At 46.8% G+C, this 19,490-nt stretch overlaps 1 protein-coding gene across 1 annotated transcript in view; it reads right to left on the bottom strand.

The window, feature by feature from the left end:
- The window catches only part of INSC (INSC spindle orientation adaptor protein), a 128,928-nt gene extending 110,189 nt beyond the window's left edge, over positions 1–18,739 (bottom strand). Inside the window, exon 1 of the mRNA XM_059708990.1 lies at positions 18,474–18,739. The gene's annotated coding sequence lies outside the window, so the exon portion shown is untranslated. The remainder of the gene's footprint in view (positions 1–18,473) is intronic.
- Between the last annotated feature and the right edge of the window lie 751 nt (positions 18,740–19,490).

Below are 19,490 nucleotides of genomic sequence, written 5' to 3'. Positions count from 1 at the left end.
AGGATAGATGAAAATATATTAAAATATTAGTAAACAAAATTCATCTACACATGAAAGGGATAATACAGCATGGCCAAGTTGGGTTTAGCCTAAAAATACATGGCTGTTTTAACATTAGAAAATATGTTAATGAAACGTACTACATTAGTAGGCTAAAAAATAAAACACTTGATCATTTCAATAGATGAAGAAAAATAATTTTATGAAATTTAACAACCATTTATAACAAAACCTTTTAGCCAACTAGGAATACAAGAGACCTTCCTTAAACTGACTAAAGGGCATTTACAGGAAAAAGAGAGAGAGAGAGAGAGAGAGAGAGAGAGAGAGAGAGAGAGAGAGAGAGAGAGAGAGAGAGAAGAGAAAACAACATACATAATGATGACATGTTGAAAGCATTTCCTGTGAGATCAGAAATAAAATTAAAATGCTCAGCTCCCAATGTCTATTCATTATTGTGTTGCAGATCTTAGCTAGTGTGGAAGGAAATTAAATGCATAAGAATGAAAAGAAACAAAATTGTCATTATTTGCAGTTGATATGAGTTTCCACAGGGCTACCACATCTGCCTGTGCACAATTGCTCCCAACCAAGGAAGTGAGTGGAGCTGTGCCCACCGAGCCACACACCCTGCCCAGGCCTGAGTCCACCAGCACAAACCTGCAGTCCACTAGGCAAGCCAAGTCTTCATGGGGCTATATCTTCCCAGACATGGTTTCCTCCCTAAATTCTTATAAAACTGTAGCACGACCTAGCAAGTCACGCTCATTGTCAATGTAGAAAACCCATAAGTATCTACAAATAAATAATTTTAATTTATAAAAGGGCTTAGAAAGTTGGCTAGAAATTAATATGCAAAAGTCAAGTACGGTATAGTCCTTGACACCAGCACAAACATAAAGTGAAATTTAGGGGAGGATGTAACAAGAGAAAAACATGTAGGTAAGGTACATAAAAATGAATCTTAACCTGTGCAAGTCCCTCATTAAGAAAATCACAAAATATTATTAAATGAAGAACTACTGCACGTATTTTGACAGGAAAATGTTAATTCCACAATAAAATCACCTGCAGATTCAATATAATCCCAGTCAAATCCCCACAGAATTTCTTTCCTGCAATCTGATGAGTTGTTCTGAAATGTATAAACAAATTATTCCTCAAAAAGGAAAAGAAATTAAGGGGACTTTCCTGCTAGAACCTGACTTATTTTCAAATAGTAAAGACAATGTGATATTGATTCTGGAATAAACATAGAGACTTAAATAGTGAGCCCCAAAATAGAACAAAGAAAATGAGGACCCTTGCTTAATGGCAGAGGAAAGGCGGTGAGAGGGAGACAGAGTCAGAGCGCACATGCACATCCACACCAGAAGTGGAGGTGAGTTGGGTGAGGGGCAGGAGATGCCCACCTTTGCTCCTGTCTGGCATATGAGGGGAGAGTTCCTTCTTGCCACAGACTCCTGCCCCGGAGGCCCCCTTTTGCCCCAGAGCAAAGATCTAACTGGTCTGAGCTAGAAAGAAACTGCTAACAGGGTTGCTCTAAGAGCCCCCTTCTGCAGAGAGAAAAATCCAGCCCATCTCCAGGACAAGCAGATGGGAAAGCTCCTGAAAATGAGAAATGGAAGTTTAATTAAGAAGACTTGGCATATAATCCTTTCAATGTGCTGTTTGAATTCGGTTTCAATGATCAAGCGGGATTTGTCCCTGGGATGTAAGGGTGACTCATATGCAGACTGGATATAAGATATCTTTGCTTACCTGGCACGGTTGTTATAAAGACTGAAATATAGCCCGGCCGGTGTTTCTCAGTGGTTGAGCATCGATCTATGAACCAGGAGGTCACTGTTCGCAATTCCTGGTTTAGGCACATGCCCAGGTTGTGGGCTTAATCCCCAGTAGGGGGCTTGCAGGAGGCAACCATCAATGTTACTTTCTCATAATTGATGTTTCTATCTCTCTCTCTCCCTCTCCCTTCCTCTCTGGAATCAATAAAAATATTAAAAAAAAAAGACTGAAATATACTAATGGAGATGACACTGCTTTGTATTCCTATATAAGGTCATAAAAATAAGAGGGATTTTATTAGGGAACATGGTCTAGGGAAATAATAGTCTCTGAAAAGACCCAAAGAAATGAATCTATAACGGTGGAATTTCAGGCAAAGTGAAAAATGAGCCCTTAGCCCAGCAGTTCTCAACCTGTGGGTCGCAACCCCTTTGGGAGTTGAACAACCCTTTCACAGAGGTTGCCTAAGACCATCGGAAAACACATATATAATTACATATTGTTTTTGAGATTAATCACTATGCTTTAATTATGTTCAATTTGTAACAATGAAAATACATCCTGCATATCAGATATTTACATGATGATTCCTAACAGTAGCAAAATTACAGTTATGAAGTAGCAACAAAAATAATTTTATGGTTGGGGGTCACCACAACATGAGGAACTGTATGAAAGGGTCGCGGCATTAGGAAGGTTGAGAACCACTGCCTTAGCCAAAACAGAAATCTGGAAGTTCAAGTCCTAACCAAAATTCCATTAGCATAATGTAAGCAAGAAACCTAGAATGTTATAGGAAGACAGAGGACAAGTCCTCAGGAATTTCTTTTCCAATCCTGTGGTTTATGACAAAGGAAACTATGGCTCAGAGAGAGCACAAATGACTTGCCCAAGTCACAGAGCAAATTTGTGGCTAAATCCAGACCGGAACCCAAATCCTCCTTTCTCTCTCTCTCTCTCTCTCTCTCTCTCTCTCTCTCTCTCTCTCTCTCTCTCTCTCTCCTCTCTCTCTCTCTCTCTCAGGTTCTGTCCACAACCTGGCCTAGTCCATAATGCTACAATTCCCTCTGCCAACTCCAAAACACAAGACAAACAGGACATGTTGACAAAGAGCTTAAGAAGCAATTACCTATCCAGCATTGATACAGACCCAGGGGCCTGGGCTGGGCAGGAGCTACAGTCCAAATCCCTCTGACTTTTCAGGAAAATATTTCCATCACAGCCCTCCCCACTAGGATCCTGAATGCAAGGACAGAGACATGACAAAGGACAATTCCATGTGAAATCCTGCTGGTAAGTCATCGAGCACTGCATGATACTGGGAAGAGAACAGGACCTGTTCTTAAAGAAGCAGCCTTCAGCTCATCAGGACAGCAGGGGAGCAAATAAGTGGGTCTGGTAAGGTCCCTGAGGGCCCAGCCTCAGGCCAGACTAAGCACAGGACTTAAGCTCAAAATTTGCAACCCAGCTTCTCTTTTGGAGGCTGTAAAACCTGTAAAACCCTCTGTGAGCAGCTTTTCTCTCAAACTGGCCAGGGACTTTATCTCCTGCTGTGGCTTCAGGTACAGGACATGCCAGTCCTCACCCAGGGTTCCTCTCCCTCTCAAGCATGCACCTTTGTGGCAACAGCCCCCTTTACTCATATGTTTTCCTGTCTCCTAGTGAGCCTTTGCCAAGGGCTGTGAGTATAACTGACGTAGAAATGGTCATAGCTCAGGCCATGAATATTCTGAAATGTATAAACAAATTATTTGTATGAGTGATCAGGAGCCGGGGCTCTAGCCCCATCCACAGGCAGTCTTTCTGATCCTACATCTGGCCCACTCGGAGACCAGTCCAACATCAGCCTTGGTCTGGGTCAACAGGGCATCTGTTCTGCATCAGGCCCCAGCGAGATGACAGAGAAGTAGATGACTAAACAGTTTTCTCCTTAGAATTTCCTCTTCCATGAAAGAGACATGTAAATACATAATTAAATAAAACAGTGATTCCTCCAACATGAGCACAAATAAGATGTTTAACCTTTCTCTGCCACAAGTGCTCTATATGGCTTTGGACAATTTACCCGCTTTTGCTGGGATTCCAATTTCCCCTCTGTAAGAGGAGAAGTCTGGATTAGATGAGCTCCTAATCTGACTCTAATATTCTTATGATTCAGTGACCCACCCTCCTCCCCAGAAAGTCCTAACAGAGTTATTCATGACCAGAGGCCATCTCCAACTCCTCTCTGCTCTGCCCAGAACCCAGGCTCCTGTGTGTTCTTTGCTCAAAGACGGCTTCAAGTTTTATGGGAGACATGTGGGGCTTGTCCTGATGACAGCCACTCAAATCACCTGCTGCATGTGCTGGCCATTAGACCCCCACATCATTGCATCCTGGCCCCGTGTGCAACTGGGGGCCACCCCAACAGTCCCACCAACCTCAGGGCCCCTGTTGGCCATAAGGCCAAAAAAGCTTACATGAGCAATTGTCTTCTTGTTGGCCTCCTGGCTCCAAGCTTATCCCTCTTCATGCTAATGTTAGTTTCAGCCTCTTAAAACACAGCTCTCAGTGTAATATCTTGAATAGCTATTATGTTTCCCCAGTGTCTCTCCACTCAGGTCTAAACTCCTTAGCCTGGTGTTAAGACCCTGCTTCCAGCCCACCCCACCTCTTCTGGCATTACCATCCTGTAATCCCAAAATGTCCCTTTATGTTCAAGCTTCAAGGCAGCTCCCTGCCATTCTTCAAGACTGGCTTGCTATCCCCACTCACCCTCTTCCTGGAAGCTTATTCCAACCCCCAGACCATGGGGCACCTAGAATACCGAAGGTCTGACACCATGCATCTTGTGCCTTCAAGGGACTACTAGGTTTTGTAACTGACTGGTGACCTCCTATGGGTGCATCCTGTCTCCCCTGCTTGGGCCAAAGGTCCAGAAAATATGCCCAAGTCAACCAGCATCTGGCACAATGCTCTACATGTAGCAGGTAAAGATTTGTTCAAAGGCAGTAAAGATAGTTGGACAGATCACTGAAGGACGGAGGGAATGGATGAATAGTGACGCAGGCAGGGTGTCACACAGAGGCAACGTTGCATAGAAATGGGTAGAACAAAAAGTGGTGGTAAATGAATAAATAAGTGAACTTTGGTTCTATCAACTGCTATCTTTCACCTACATTACTATAATAGGCTCCTAACTTATCTTCTGCCCTCCCCCTCAACAATCTATTATCTTCATAGCAGCCAGAGCATTTTTTATGAAAGGAAACTTTATTACATCGAGTAATAAATGCAGACAGTTTTAGTCATTTTCTTCCAGATAGTTGGGTCAACTTACAGGAAATCTACCTGGTCCTAGGGAAACCTCATGGGTGCTTGTTAGGTCAGGTTTGGTAAGTTGCTCTTTTGTTTTTGTAACTTGCATGTTTTGGGTTTTTTTTTTTTTTTTAATTAACTTCAAAGCATTACTAGTCAAGCAAAAAAAAGAAGCTACATGAAGCAAAACCTCCAATGTCCACCCATTATTACTCAGATTAAAAGCCAAAGTTCTCCAAATAACCTGCAAGAGCCTTCATGATCTGGACCCCATTTTTGCATTGACCTCAACTCATTTGTCTCTCATTTCACTCATCAGTTATATTGACTGGCCTTCATGCTCTTCCTCAAACCTTCCTTGGGACTTTGCCTTTTTTCTTCTATTTGATTGCTCTTCCCCCCAAATATGGACATAGATGCCTCTTTCACTTCCTCCTGGTCTCTGTTTAAATATCTGCAAATCAGAGAGACCCTCATGACCCTGGATAAGTGTACAAACCCCCTCCCACACTTGAAACTCCCTTACCATTCTTTATATTTCTCTATAGCACTCAGCACCACTGTATATCAGCCAGTTTACTGTCGGTCTTCCCCCACCAGAAAGCAAATTCTACAAGGGCACAAAGTTTTGCTCACTGCTCTATCTCCAGTGCCTAGAACAATTCATGGCACAGAGTAGGTGCTACATAGATAGCTGCTGAATGAATGAGGGAGGGAGGGAATGAGGGAATGGGTCTGTAACTTAGATCCTTAGCACCTTTGGGCAATTTTCCAAGATGCTCTTATCTGATGTGGATGCCATTGTCCTATGTCTGCTCCATTCCAGCCTGTCTGATGTCCTGACAGATGGACAGCATGCATTCTTGGGGGGTGGGGACTCTTTGTAAATTACAACCCTTCTGGAGGGACAGGCCAGCATGAGTCTACTGACTGGTTTCTAAATGCCACATTTTTAAATCCCATTCTCCCACCCTTCCCCCAGCCTCCCAGCAAATTCCACAGGGTTCAAAGTGCAATCCTAGCAGGAAATGAAGAAAACAAACGCATCCTTTTTTCCATGATGGGGCTCAGAGGGAGCTGTTTTCTCTTTGCTCTTTGGGCCTGCACCCCAAGCCCCTCTGCAGCTACCACCTTGTGTCTATCTGATCAGGGAGCCTAATTCCTCAGCTCTCATCACCACTAAAAGAGGGAACAGGAAGCTAGGAAAGCAAAAGGCAAGATAAGAGGAGCAATCAGTGTGGCAGCTTCTAGTCTCCCTCTCTTCCTGTTAACACCCTGCAATCACTCATGGCCCAGCACTCAGTCAGCAGTGACATCTCCCCACCTCAACAGTCTCCTCACCTGGGCTCTGGGCTAGGAGGACCATATGAAAGAGGGATGAGGGAGAGAGAGGGGTATGAGGGTGACTCAGCCTGGAGTTCTGCTATAAATCCAACATAAATTCCGGTTTGTGGATGAAAAGGTGGGTGCTAGATGGGTAAATGGGTAAGAGACTGAGGCAAAATAGGTAATTGAATGAGTGAATGAGGAATGCAAGAGTGAGTGAGCCAGAGTGACTGAATAGGATTCCTGTCTTACTGATAATGCCATTTTTGCCAGAATGGCTCACTGGGCTTACTAAGACCCTCTCTCTGAATTCCTTTTTAGGCCTTGCCGGGGTCCAGCCCCAGCGGGTCCAGGGGTTCCCCAAAGGTTTAGACGGAGTCGGCGAAGAAAGAATGACACGGAGACAGCGTTCAGTTGATCAGCAGCCTAGCCAGGATCTCCAGCCAAGTTCTGGTCTCGATCTCCAGAGAGGTTCTGCTTCAGATCTCCAGCCAGGTTCTGTGTCCATGTTGTCTTGCTAGGTTCTCCAGCCAGGCTCCGTCCAGGCTCTCCAGCCAGGCTCAGTCACCAGGTTCCAGTCAGGCTCTCCTGCCAATCTCCGCAGTCAGGTTCAGTCCAGGATCCCCAGCCATGCTCTCTCCAGGCTCCGCCTCCAGGCTCCGAGGCCAGTCCCTGTCCAGGATCCTCGGGCATGCTCTCTCCAGCGAAGTTCTTCTGTCTCTAGAGAACGTTCTGTGTAGGTTCTGTGCCTAGGCTCTGTCTCTCTTGGTCCTGTCTTCCAAGCCCTGTCTCCTAAGTTCTATCTCTTTCTGTCTTGTTACATCTGTATTTATACCAGTTGATTCAATCCTATTAATCTCTATTACAAAGGTTAGGGCGTTTCTTATCTCCATTCCAGGGAGTAAAGATTATGTAGCTTAAGCATGATTGTTTGTAGTGATTAACTACCCGCCTGGCACTTAGTTAAGGAGTTTCATCCCCTCCCTGACTTCAGGGAAAAATTCCTACCTGGGGAAACAACCTTTCTAGGAGAGGCATCCCCTCCCTGACTTCAGGGAAAAATCCCTACCTGGGGAAACAACCTTTCTCGGAGAGGTGACCTTGGTTAAAACACACAGTGCTAAGGGGAGCAAACATATTAAGAACCGTATGCTATATATGCCAGGTCCCTTGAAACAGCAAGGATGGACCGGCTCCCAGCAAGGCCTGTCTAGTGATGAAGATTGGGTGGGGTGGAGTAGGGGTGGGGAGGAGGTTGACAACTCCTGACTGATATGAATTATGCAATGCAAGTAACTCTTGAGGTCCAAGGAGCCTTCATAAGGGTTTGTAAAGATCCTTCATAAAGCAGCCAAGGAACCAATTCAAAACCACTGAAGGCCCCTCAGATTTCCTATATCCTCTACAAATCAGAGGGGATGGTGGAGAAGCCATAGCTCAGGGGTGCCCTGTGACTTAGCTATCTCCTTCAAGGGAGCTCCTTAGAATCATCCAGGAATTAGATGTCCCTTATCACCAGTCACCACAAAGCTCTGAATGACATTCTAATTTGTTTGCCCAGAAGATGGCAAGCACTTGGGGGTCAAACATGTGTCTGAGACGCACCTCAAAAGTAGCATATTCTACAATGAATTATCTTCCTACTAGAGGCCCAGTGCACAAAAATTTATGCACTTGGGGGCGGGGGGTCCCTCAGCCTGGCGTGTGCCCTCTCACAGTCTGGGACCCCTCGGAGGATGTCCACCTGCTGGCTTAGGCCCACTCCCTGGGGGATTGGGCCCAAGCTGGCAGTCAGACATCCCTCTGGCATCCCAGCAGCCCTCGGGGGTTGTCCACTTGCCAGTGGGGAGCAGGCCTAAGCTGCAGTCGGACATCCTTAGCGCTGCTAAGGAGGCGGGAGAGGCTCCCACCACCACCGCTGTACTGGCAGCCATCAGCCTGGCTTGTGGCTGAGCAGAGTTCCCCCTGTGGGAGCGCACTGACCACCAGGGGGCAGCTCCTGCGTTGAGCATCTGGCCCCTGGTGGTCAGTGTGTGTCATAGTGACCAGTTACTCCCAGTCGTTCTGCTCTTAGGGTCAATTTGCATATTACTCTTTTATTATATAGGATAGAGGCCTGATGCATGGGTGGGGGCTGGCTGGATTGCCCTGAAGGGTGTCCTGGATCAGGGTGGGGGTCCCGCTGGGGTGCCTGGCCAGCCTGGGTGAGGGGCTGATGGCTGTTTTCAGGCTGGCCACAGCCCCTTCAGGGTGGGGGGTCCCCACTGGGTTGCCTGGCCAGTCTGGTTGAGGGGCTGAGGGCCGTTTTCAGGCTGGCCAAGCACCCCGGGGATGGAAGCTCCCAGCCTCTCCTTTTTTTCTTTTTTCTTTTTTTCTATTCTGGGATTTATTTACCTTCTGTAATTGAAACTTTGTTGCTTTGAGTGGAGCTTAGAACTGGCCAGGGCAGGCGGGAGGGAAGCCTCCTGCTCGCTCCAGCTCTGTGGCCACAACCGGCTGAAAGCAGGTATCTGGGGTTTATTTATGTTCTATAATTGAAACTTTGTTGCTTTGAGTGGAGCTCAGAGTGACCTGTGGGAAGTTTGGCTTCCTCCATCATTGGGGCAAGCAAGCCTCCTGCTCGCTCCAGCTCCGTGGCTGCTGGCTGCCATCTTGGTTGGGTTAATTTGTATATAGTCACTCTGATTGGCTGGTGGGCATGGCTTAAGGCATAGCAAAGGTACAGTCAATGTGCATGTTTGTCTTTTATTAGTGTAGGTTACTCCTTTAGAATTTTTATTCTACTGAATGGCACCACCACCTATCTGGTTGCTCAGCTGATAAAAGTTCATTCATTCATTTATCCAACAAATATCTGTGGCATGCATAGATAACATGCTACCTTGCTAGGACAAAGTAATAAGCAAAACCAGATATGGTCCCAGACCTCATGGAGTTCAATATCAAATAGGCAAAACAAGCATTAATTATCACATAATAATTGCAAATAAGTGTAAATTTGCAATTATAATAAATCCTTGAAGGAGGAATGTGGTGTTTTAAAGCTTTATAAAATAGGATTTGATCTAATTATTGAGGTCAAAGAAGTGACAATTGAGCTGTGATCTGGATGATAAGGAGAAATTCCTTAGGCAAAAATATAAGAGTGTTGTAGGCAGAGAAACTACAAATGCAAAAGCCTAGGCATGAGGGAACATTACAAGTACAAGGGACTGAGACAAGGCCAGTGTGAATGAAGAGAGAGCCAGGGGAGAGCTGGACAGGGGGGTGTACACGATGACAGCACGGGTCAGACACACTTGCAGGACTTACTAAAGAGTTAAGATAAATATGAAGCACTTGAAGCATTTTTAAGGAAGAAAATGACATGATCAAGTTGTGTTTTGAAATACAGAGTGCAGAACAAACTGGAAGGAGGCAGCGTGGATATAGGGGGACCAGTTAGGAGGCTCCTGCAGTACCCCAGAAAGTTAAAAATGGTGCCTTGAACTTAAAGTGATGCTGATGAAGATGGAAAAGTGATGGATTTGAGAAGATTTACAAGAGAACATCAAGCAGTACTAGACTTATGGGGGAAACCACTTAGTAAATTATATAAATGTCTAACCACTGTGTACACTTGCAACTAATATAAGATAATATTAAATGTCAACTGTAATTGAAAAATTTAAAAGAAAGAACATTGATCAGACTTGGTGATGGATTGAATATGGGCTTTTGAGGGATGGAGATGTTGAGGATGATCGCCATCTCTCTCTGACTAGTGCAGCTGCTAAAATGAAAAAGCCATTCAGTGAGAAATTAAATACCTGAGGAGGAGCACATAGGAATAGGATAGTGCTGCGGGACCATGCAGAAATTCTCTTTGGACATGCTGAGTGTGAGAGGCCTTTGAATGGTTGATCTGGAAGTCTCCTTGAATCCACTGTCTCCCGGACTTTCTGTATTCAATCAGACACCTGATTCTACTTCCTCTCCATTCTGTCTTAATTCAGGCACTTATAATTATCACCTGGATAATTAAAATAATCTCCAGGCTCTTTCTCCTTCCAAATCATATATTTGACACTGTAGGTCTTTCTAAATGCCACCTCCTCCAAGAATCCCTTCCTGACTACCCAATCTAAAGTACCTTTACCCTATTACTCTCTATCTCAGTCACTTGGGGTTTTTACTTTCTGAAAACATATGATAATGTGCTGTGTTTTTATTATGGAAATAAATATGAACATATACAGATATGTCCAGCTCCATTTGCTAAGAGGGCATAGAAGCAATGGCACAGCCAAAACAAGGAACACATGTAGCCCCAGAGCCTGGTTTCTAAATACCATTCTCCAAGAAAAGGACCCAGGGATCCTTGGAGATAGGGTTAATTCCAGGGCTGGAGCAAGGGAAGAATAACATCCTGCTGGGACATCCTGCTCTAGCAGATAGTAAGCAAGTGGTTAGCAAATCATGAGAAACAGGCCAAGCCTCTGTCTTCAGAGGATCTAGGACTCCCCCAGGGTGGGTCAATGGTTCAGTATTGACCTATGAACCTGGAGGTCACTGTCCAATTCCCTTACAGGATACATGCCCGGGTTATGAGCTCAAGCCCCAATAGGGGGCATGCACAAGGCAGCCAATCAATGATTCTCATCATTGATGTTTCCATCTCTCTCTCCCTCTTCCTTCCTCTCTGAAGTCAATAGAAATATTTTTTAAAGAAAAAGAGGCCAGTTTGTAGAGCCTCGTACTATCAAATCTGCGACAATTTGAACATCAAAATAAAATGTAATAATTGATTATAATACACTGCATAAATAAATTAAGAATACATGAGTCTATAGGAAGATAGGAAGGAGAGAAAGAGAAAGAAAGAAAAAAGGAAGGAAGGAGAGAAAGAAATAAAAGAAAGGAAGGAAGGAAGGAAGGGGAAAAGTTATTTCTTACAGAAGAATTCCAACTAATCAATACAAAAGAAATTATGGAGCCAAAAGTATCAATGATGGTAAAATTAGTGAGCAAAGTTGTAATGAGGAACAGGATAGTTCCATAATCTCAAAGTATCTTTCCACAAATTATATGTTAAATACAAAGGGAAATATAGTAATTCCACAGTGGAGAAACTGGTGAGCATCACCTTAAGCCAGTGATGAAAGCTTCTATTGCCAGCATTGGGATGAGGGAACATTACAAGCCCAAGCACATACTGTGCTTGCTGATATGATAACCTCACTTCAGTGGTATTCCTGCCCAAAAAGCATAGCTTGAATCAAATCATGCAGAACCATCAGATAAACCCAAATCAAGGGATACTCAACATAATAACTGGCCTGTACGATTCAAAAACATAAAGGTCATGAAAGCTAAAGCAGAAGATTTGCTCTGGATTAAAGGAAACTGAAGAGACATGGCAATTAAATGCAATCTATGCCCTGACTGGTTTGGCTCAGTGGATAGAGCGATGACCTGCGGACTGAAGGGTCCCAGGTTCAATTCCAGTCAAGGGCATGTACCTTGGTTGTGGGCACAACCCCAGTGGGGGGTGTGTAGGAGGCAGCTGATCGATGTTTCTCTCTCATCGCTGTTTCTAACTCTCTATTCCTCTCCCTTCCTCTCTGTAAAAAATTAATAAAATATATATTTTTTTTTTTAAATGCAATCTCTGGATTGGATCCTGAATGGGGTGAGGGAGGTGGGAGAGCTATAAAGACATTGTTGGGACAGAATTGTGCTGTGGTAAGAATATATGCTGTTAAGGAAATGCACACGGAGTATTTAGGGGTGAAGAGTCATCACATCTCCAATTTACTCTTCAATTAATTAGAAATATGAACATTTTATATATAGTTATATGTACATATAAAAACAGTAAATATAAAAATGCATGAACAACAAATATAAATTACATAAAAATAAAGATAATATATTTTTAAATCATTGGAGAGAAAGGCAATGAAAATAATAAAGTAAATGGAACATTCTATAAGTGACTAAGGGATATAAAGAGGGATTTCTCTTACCAGTCTTGCCAATTTTCATAAATTTGGTCTGATATCAAAATTAAAAGAAACATAAAAATGGTTTGCTTTTATTTTTTTTAGGTTTTTTTTTAAGGGGATTCTTCATTTTTTTTCCAGGCTTCTTTTTAATCTTTATTGTTGAGAGTATTATGTTTCTATGTTTGCTGAGCCCATATCCAACCACGACCTGCTTAAAATACCTCAGTGGCTGTTCATAACAATCATGAGAAAAATCCAAACACCTCAGCACAGCCTTCAAGGCCCAACATCCACTGAAAACCCTTTGTAGCAACTTTCATCTCATTTCTCATCACCACTGACCACACACCTACAAGCTCCATTCATACTAACTGTTTACAATTCCCCAGCTTATCACACTAGGCAACACTTCTGTGCCTTAGCATGTGCTGGCCTCTCGGCCTAGAATGACCTTCTCTTATCTTCCTGGCAACTTCTTATTATGTTTCAAGATCCAGACCAAGACTTTTCACCTCTAGGAAGGCCTCTCTGATTACCCAGTTGGAGATGACACCACCTCTTCTGATATACCAACACCTCCAGGACCTGCCACGGTCATGTCCCACAGACAGGCCTGCCGCTCTTTGTTTACAAGCCTGTCTTGTCACATGGTCTGATTGCTACTCAAGGACAGGGATTATCCACTCACCGGTAAGCCCAGTGCTTCGCACAGGTCCTGGCACAACACAGGGGCTCAATTAATATTTGCAGCATGAATACCAGTGTCTGAACTTTCTGCATCCGCCAAGGGAGGAAGCCCTGACTTCAGTCTCTTTCATTATCTTCAAAACATACAGGTGAGTGAGGGAAATTAGTTCTTCCCTTATTTTACACACAAGGAAAGTGAGGTTCGGAGAGGATAAGGTAACAGTGTACCCAGAGCTGAGCTATAGCTGAAATCCAGATCTCTTGCCTAGCAGTTCTTTCCCAGAAGGCAGGTGGGTGAGAAAAGAAGGAAGGAGATGCCATTTTTGGTTTGCCTAGCCAGTGATGGCGAACCTTTTGAGCTCGGCGTGTCAGCATTTTGAAAAACCCTAAGAGAACTCTGGTGCCATGTCACATATAGAAATTTTTTAATATTTTCAACCATAGTAAAACAAAGACTTATATTTTTGATATTTATTTTATATATTTAAATGCCATTTAACAAAGAAAAATCAATCAAAAAAATGAGTTCGCGGTGTGTCATAGGTTCGCCATCACTGGCCTAGTCTATGTCAGACTCTAGGCTTCGAATAAACTTGCTGTTTCTAGCATCACCATTGCATTGTAAGGAACCCCATTTTACAGACAAGGAAACTGAGGCTCCAAATCCAATCCGTCTGACTGCACAGCCCATGCCCTTTTCTCTGCACACTGCCATATGGAGGCCCACCTCTGACCCTCTATCGTAGGACGTGAGAGGCCTGAGTCAATCATCCTCAACAGTCTCTTTTAAACCAGCACCACACACAGGCCCTCGAGGCGGCCCACACCCCCAGACCACAGGCTTCATTTCGCATGGTTTCCAAACCCAGGATATTTGGGTTGTAAGACAAAACCTCCATTTCTCCAGCAGAAAGCGAACACTATACACAATTAGCCAGCCAAACTGCTGACGCTCACAGACACTGCATCACGCCAAACGGAGTCTGGTTTGCCCAGAGACGTTCTTCAGAGGATCTAGGACTCCCCCAGGGCTTGGCACCGAGGGGACCCAGGAGCTGGGGGAGGGGAGGCCTGGCTGGCTTCATCACGGAATCTGGGCGAAGGCTCCCTTCCCAGGACAGAGATTTCCCCGGGTGGGGGTGGGGGGGGGACAGGGGGGAGAGAAATAAAGCCCCAGAAGCCCAGTGTTGCCCACCCCGAGGCGGGGGAGGGTTGGGAGGGGGGAATCCCTGCCAGCCCAGGAGGCCTTCCCCACTCCATCCCTGCTTCCCACAGACCCGCTGTCTCCGGTTCAGGCTGGAAAGACCAATGATGCTGATGACCTTCAGGTCCTGGGTCAGAGAAGCCAGGGCTTAGAACGTCCCCAGGTGGCCGCAGGGGGCGGATTCCCCTGTTTTTAAGGCCTTTGTACTGGGGGAGTGATCAGCGCACTTTCAGACCTGGCTCTGACCCTGAGCAAATCATCTAACCCCATGTGCTTCAGTTTCCCTGTCTTTACAAGCAGCACCTGTCCCACAGGGCTCATCAGAGGTTTCCTAAAGTGACAGGTGCAAATAGCCTATCAGAAAGGTTGGCCTTAACCGACACTAAATAAGCGTGAATAACCATGAGTGAGGCTTCCCCACCAAAGTTCTTGACCGTCCCACCCAATATGATCTTACTGGATTGTACGCCTCTTTTTACTTGACTAAGATTAAAGTCCGGGGAACAACCAGGGTCCTCCGCAGAGATGCAATCAAGTCTTCATCTTACCTTTCTGAGATGACGTTTGAGAAGGAACAAACAGCTTGCCCACACTAACCCACCAGCATATCACCCAGTGCCAGGCATTCACCAGAGCCTCAGGCCAAAGAGTCCTCCGTCCCACTTGGTAGCTTTTGGAAGGATTAGTCTTGATTGTAAGCAACAGCCACCAGTGTGGAGTGACCTCTTGCTTACCGAGAAGCAGAATTTCAACACGATGCCTAAAAACCCACCATCAGGGTCCTTTTAAGGATTCTTTAGTGCTAAACACTTCCCCCCACTGCTCCCCTTTCCCAACATTACTAGCCTTGGGTAGGGTAAGATAATCAGTCTTGGAGTGAATTAGTTAAAAGTTTCCCCCAATTTGCAATGTGGTTAGAACCACTTGGGAGACTTGAGACCCCTCATGAGGAAGGAGAAAGAAGTGAGCACGAGTCAATGGCCTCACAGATCCAGGGAAGGGGGCAGAAAAGCCCACACTCCTTGTCCTAAGCAGCTTCGGTTCCAGAAGGGCCATCCCTGCTCAGACACTGCGTGGCCCAGCGGGAGGCAGAGCTGTGGTCCAAGAGACACAGACCTCCCAGCAGAGCCCTGGGCCTAGGCGAGGTCACAGGAGGAAGGGGTGGTGATGGGGCCAGGGCCAGGCTTGGGGCAGAGGTCAAACTCCTTCAGGAACCCACACACTCACGCTTTTGATTCAGGGAAGAGCTGGCAGCTGAAGCACGCAGAGCAGGGGCATTTGTCAATGGCCCAGTTCATTCCCAACAATCCCCATTGTCTGGGCCAGCACAGAGATGGGCTTTATCTCTCAGAGCCGCTAGAAAGAAAAGCTCTAAGACATGGTCACGAAGCGGAGTCCAAAGATACCGAAGCCAAAACTGAGACATATGGTTTGAAAACCAGATAAAATATTTGAAATTGGGGATGTTCCAAAAAAAAAAAAAAAATCCATGCAATATGGTTCCCATCCTCAGAGACCAAGAGAATGCTCAATTGCTGGTTGTTCATTCACTTATTCTAATCTCTCCCTACAAAACATGTGGGAGTTTACAGTTAAAAATGTGAATACTATAAAGTTGTTTAAGCAGAAATTAAAAGTCAAAGCCAAGATTTGAAATAACAATTACTAGAATGGAGCAATATGATAGACAAAGAGCTTCCTAGCAGCCAGAGTAAAAACGGAAATACACAGATTATATCAAAAGCCTAGGAGTCCCACAAACCTGTAGAAATCCCTTGAGCTTTCTAAGCCTTAATTTCCTTGTCAGGAACAAAGGGGGGTAGAGGACTACTGACCTAACAAAGTTGTTATGAGAAATAAATGAAATAAAGCATATATTAAAGGTTCAACAAATGGTGGAGGTTATTATTATTATTGTTACTCTGTTGTCTGATTTGTCTTCTTTAAACTGGAACTACGATAACTTAGTGGGGTTGTCCTTGATGCTCTCTGATTCCTATTGTTGCTCTGAAATAAAGAATGGGGGATCTCCCTGAGACTGAGTCACCATGACTCCTCCAGTTTTCCAGAGCCTTTCCGGAGTCTTAAAGTTGTTGGGGACCCCCACAAAGGAGAGAGCTAGGGAATTCCACCTCCCACCCCTCACCTCCATCTTTACTCTGCAAGAAGGCTACCAGGCAAAGCACGGCCTGCCTGTTCAACCATCCCCAAGGTCAGGCAGGGACCAGGCCAGGTACAGGTAGATCCCAGCAAGTCCTCAGGAAATGGCTGACGCCCATCTGCTCCCCTGCACAAGGGAAGTTGATGGAGAGAGAGCTCAGGCACTCCTCCATCCAAACCATAAACACTAAGGAATAGAAAGCCAATGTCATCTTCAAACTTCCCAACTGAAGGAGCGCAGTTAATCTGGCCGCCTCACTGAAGCCTGTCCATCGGGAATGGCCAGGATGGAGAGGTCTAGAAGCAATAATAATGACAACAACAACAACCAGCTGATAGCTGAGGGCACCTACTCTTCTGAGCACTGTTTCTTGTGTCCTGGGGAGTCCCCAGGGAAAGGAGGTGAGGAGAACAAATTCTGTAAAGGAACGGGAGAGAGAGGAGAGAGGAGCAAAGCAAAGGTCAGCTCGTCCATCCTCACCTGCTGATGGGAGATGCAAAATAGTGTTGATTGAAACCAAAGAAGAGAAGGAATCAGCCCAGCTCAACTCACTGCTCCTCCCTGGCACCGGGCTGCTCAGGCCCCAGCCCACACACAGAAGGACCACACTGCTTGTCTGCTGCAGCAGGACCCAGAGTATAAACCAGAGCCTGGAGCAAATTACAGGTGTGAGCTCCACCCCAGCCCTGCAAGACTGGCCTTTTCACTTGGAAGGCAGCAAAAGCTACTTCTAAAGCCCAGACCCTAAGACCCCAGGCTCCATGGCAACCTTTGTTCCAGGTCAAATGAGACACCCCAAAGGCACTCTGTCACCCTCTGCCCTGACCCCCAGCCAAAGCCCCGACTTAAGATACTCCCTACCAAGGCCAGTTTCTTGAGTGCGTTGCCCAAAGTGCCATATAGAGGCTAATGGGGGCCTGAAAGGGGGCTGCAGGCTGAGAGGGGGTCTAACCAGGGGTTCATATATGCATGTTTTACACATGTGGGTGCCTGTGGCCTATCTGTCCTTGCCTGCAGTTGTACACATTGGAAGTACGTGAATGTTTGCATGGATGTCCTGGGAGGAAATGCAGACGGCAGTGTGTGGGCAGGCCTGTCTGTACACAGGAGCAGCTGTGTGTGTGAGTGTGGGTGCCCTGTGAGTGTGTGCGGGTGGGCATGACTGGGTCTGCTCAGCCCCTCTCCGTTTCCTCCTGCCTCTTCTGGTGTAACAGTGGGGTCCCCCCAAGCTGTCTCCCCACCCCGGCCAGCCAGCTGAGGTCACTGTAGTGCTGGGTGAAGGCTCTGAGCTCTTGCCCTGCTCAGTCCTGAGAAACCAAAGCCAGATGACCCACAGAAAAGACACCCGGGGTAGGGACAAGTCAGGTCGCCCTAGAAAGTCTGAGTCCAGATAACACTCCTTACCCCCAGCTCCTGCCAGCCCCGGCTCACACACACACACACACACACACACACACACACACACACACACACACACACACCTCCATCTACACTGCACTGGCTCAGCCTGCAGCGAGCCTTCCTCCCACACACCTGAGAGCACTCCAGGGCAGCGGACATGGCCCACACAGGGCTGCCGGCCACAGACACATGCCACCTGCAGGCACACTCCAGTCCCCTCCATGCCAGTCCCCCCACACACTGACAGCTCTGCCACCCACACTCACACTGTGGGACAAGGCTAGAAAGTTCCACATGCTAGCACACTGGCTCACACACACTCCTGCCCATTGGCACTCACGCTGACACACTTAGACCTACTGTCCAAATAGTCGCAAACATGCTCTGTCCCCAACTCTGCTGGCGGGTCCAGCGCCGGCCCCTGAAGCCAGCCAGCAGTGTGTCTACTTACTCTGGGGAAGTTGGCGGGCCAGAGGGGTGCGCACAGCGGCCAGCAGTGGAGGCGAGCAGCTGGGGCTCCAGAGGCCGCTTGTAAGTGGCTGCGCTGGGCCGGCCCAGCCCCGAGGCCGCCCGCTGCCCCGCGCCCCCGCCCGCCCCCCGCCTCCCGGGGCCGCTGCAGGACCTTCAGCAACAGCGCGCTCCCTGCCAAGCCTCCATCCCGCGGCAGCCTCCTGCTGCCTGGAGCCCCAGCCCCTCTGCTGCGCGGCTATTTTGGTGCCCCAGGCAGTGGAAACATAGCTCTGGGCCCTCGGTGGGGAGCGCTGGAATAGGGACGCGGTCACGTCTAATTAGAGACCTGGCTCACCCAGGGCTGGGCGGGAGTCACTGCGGGTAAGCGCCCCGGAGCCTCAGAGCCCGCCAGGCGGGGGTGCCCACATGCGCCCCTCATGCCAACATCTGGAGAAGGAAGGGAATGCGCCCTGATTGTTTCCCTTGGAGCAGAAACAAAATAAGGAGGGGAGGGGCGTGGGTGCGGTTCACAGGCTCCCTGGAGGAGCCGCCAAACTTTGAGCAGGCCCCACTGCCTGGAATGCGACTTGGTTTATTCGCCACAGGTGCTTCCCTTTGGAACCTGAGTCCCACATAAGATCACCAGCCTCCAGATCACAGACCTGGAAAAAAAGACAGAGACTCCTTCTAACTTGGGGCTCATCAAACTTCCCCTCCAGACATCTGGTGTCAGGTGGCTAAGTCAAGAGAAAGGGCTGAGTCCTACCCAAAAGCTCAGGAATGTTGCATTCTTGAACTGGAAGGAAGCTTCAAGGTCATCCCATCCAACTCCCTCCATCTTGCCAAGAATGGGGGGAAGAGAATGCTGGGGCGGGTCTCTACTCACCTTTAGGCACAACCAAGGAGAGGCAGCCCCTAGCCTCCCTTGGGCCTCCTTCCCAAATCTGAGCCCTCTCATTGGCAGGAAGTTCTCCTTGGCAGCTAACCTAAATCCCTCATGTGCAAACTATGTCCATGTGTCCCCACTATGTGTCCAGGGAGAGGGAGGCTGGCTCCATCTCCATAACACAATGACCACTGCAAGGTCCCATCTCAGTCTTCTGTTCTCTTCAGGCCCTGGCTAACAATGACCGTTGATTCCTGCCCTGGACACATTACAGCTCCTGATATTAACTCAACAGCCTCAGCT

The sequence above is a fragment of the Myotis daubentonii genome, chromosome 9, assembly GCF_963259705.1.
Source record: "Myotis daubentonii chromosome 9, mMyoDau2.1, whole genome shotgun sequence".
Classification (NCBI taxonomy): Eukaryota; Metazoa; Chordata; class Mammalia; order Chiroptera; family Vespertilionidae; genus Myotis; species Myotis daubentonii.
This window is presented reverse-complemented; position numbering and strand designations above follow the sequence as displayed.